Source organism: Sapajus apella, unplaced genomic scaffold, assembly GCF_009761245.1.
Source record: "Sapajus apella isolate SASKATOON/1434 unplaced genomic scaffold, GSC_monkey_1.0 scaffold67, whole genome shotgun sequence".
Classification (NCBI taxonomy): Eukaryota; Metazoa; Chordata; class Mammalia; order Primates; family Cebidae; genus Sapajus; species Sapajus apella.
In genome coordinates, this window is record NW_022437007.1 from 30,091 (window position 1) to 32,610 (window position 2,520).

Genomic DNA, 2,520 nt, shown 5'->3' on the forward strand with positions numbered 1-2,520 from the left:
ATTATGTAAATGTATCTTAGTTTATTTAAATAATGCTCATCTGATAAACATTAAGTGTAGCCTCAATGGTATGCTGGAAGTTGTTTGTACCCCCTCCTAAGAGCTGATGGTCATGCCTCTTCACACATTCAGATGAGTCAGATGAGTGGCTTGAGATCAGCTAGTAGTAGTATTTACATTATGGAAACTGGCAAATGCTAGATCAGGGGTTTAGGACATACTACCCCAAAGTATAGCATCTTAGCATATTTAGTATTTTAAGCTGATGGGATTTGAGAAATAGCATGCACAGGATTTTATGAACTTTTCCTGAAGCAGGTCGTAAGACTCCTCCTGAGAGGTGTCTTCCCTATACTCAAAGAAAAGGAATATCCTCATCTCTGAAAACACAGTAACACCAAGGGGAATCTGAGTAAACAGATCTGGCTGGTTTTACACTTAGGACTTTTTTTGTCCTATCACGTTTCTCCATGACTCTACTCTTCACCAAACCAAGCATAAAAATCCTCAAGCTTAACTGCTTATTTGGGTCTTCATTGCCTAATGAAGGCTCCTGTACCACAGAAAACGTAATACTAAGTAAATTTCTGTGCTTTCCTGTTGTTATTCTGTCTTTTGTTCACCTAATGAAACTAAGATGGGTAGAAGGAAAGGTGTTTCCTTCCCTACAGTTACCACCCTCACATACACCATTTTTCAGTACATGGTTACTCAGGCTGGTGTCAAACTCCGGGTCTCAAGTGATCCTCCCACTTCACCATCCCAAAGTTTTGGAATTGCAGGCATGAGCAACCACACCTAGCCTAAAAAAATATTTTATAGAACAATTTTTTTTTTTTTGAGACAGAGTTTCGCTCTTGTTACCCAGGCTGGAGTGCAATGGCGCGATCTCGGCTCACCGCAACCTCCGCCTCCCGGGTTCAGGCAATTCTCCTGCCTCAGCCTCCTGAGTAGCTGGGATTACAGGCACGTGCCACCATGCCCAGCTAATTTTTTTGTAGTTTTAGTAGAGACGGGGTTTCACCATGTTGACCAGGATGGTCTCGATCTCTTGACCTTGTGATCCACCCGCCTCGGCCTCCCAAAGTGCTGGGATTACAGGCTTGAGCCACCGCGCCCGGCCCAGAACGCTTTTTCTATGTCTGTTGAGATGATCATATCGTTTTTGTCCTTCATTCTGTTGATGTGATGTGTCACATTTATGAATTTGTGTATATTGAACCATTCTTGCATTTCTGGTATAAATACCACCTGACTGGAGAGTTCAACAGCAGGTTTCCAAGATGCCGCCCAAAGGGAAAAGTGGTTCTGGAAAAGCGGGGAAAGGGGGAGCAGCCTCTGGGAGTGACAGTGCTGACAAGAAGGTTCAAGGTCCCAAAGGTGGTGGCAATGCAGTAAAGGTCAGACACATTCTATGTGAAAAACATGGCAAAATCATGGAAGCCATGGGAAAGTTAAAGTCTGGGATGAGATTCAGTGAAGTGGCTGTATAATATAGTGAAGATAAAGCCAGGCAAGGGGGCGACTTAGGTTGGATGACCAGAGGGTCCATGGTGGGACCATTTCAAGAAGCAGCATTTGCCTTGCCTGTAAGTGGGATGGATAAGCCTGTTTACAGACCCAGCAGTTAAGACAAAATTGGGATATCATATTATTAATGGTTGAAGGAAGAAAATAAAATCATATGAAAGACTGAAAAAATAAATAAATAAATCCCACCTAATTGTGGTACATTATCTTTTTGATGTGCTGTTGGAATTGGTTTCCTGGAATTTTCTTAAGGATTTTTGCATCTTTATTTTTTTTTTTAATTTAAGGATTTATGCATCTATCTGATTTTGCATCAGGAATGTTATTGACCTATAGTTTTCTTTTTGTTGTTGTTGTTGTGTCCTTGTCTGGTTTTGATACCAGGGTAAGGTTGACCTCATACATTGTGTCAGGGAGAATTCTCTTCTTTTCAGTTTTTTTGGAATAGTTTCAGGAGGATTGGTATTAGCTCTTCTTTGAATGGAAAAAATGATTCGTGACACTTGTTGAAGGCAGTAAGACTTTATTCAAGGGGAAACTATCGAGATAGGTGTACAGAGTTCTTCTGGGGTCTTGAAGTGGGGTGAAAGATTGAGCTCAACTATTAATACAACAGGAAAAAGTGAGAATTTATAATCAAGGAGCTGGGTGGGATTCAGTGGGTGGAAACTAAGCAGGAAAAAGTGAGAATTTATAATCAAGGAGCTGGGTGGGATTCAGTGGGTGGAAACGAAACAAAAACATCAAGGGTAAGGGATTCTGGCTAAACCAACGTAATAGGATTCTTGCTGAAGACAGGCCTGGGTAATCAGACATCACCTAGGGGCTAGTGGAGGATCGGAAACCTAATCAGGTGTATAGAGTGATCAGATTTGGAAAGTGGGAAGTTCTGGTTGAACTGACATATGAGAATTTCTGCTCAAATTGGACAATGAAGAGACCAACACTACAGGGCCATTCTCTGGGTTGCTTAAGACTGACCCGGTTTTC

The 2,520-nt window shown here is 41.7% G+C and overlaps 1 pseudogene; it reads left to right on the forward strand.

Moving 5' to 3' along the window:
* The first annotated feature begins 1,259 nt into the window (after positions 1–1,259).
* On the forward strand, positions 1,260–1,665 carry LOC116530459 (annotated as a pseudogene).
* Positions 1,666–2,520: the final 855 nt, after the last annotated feature.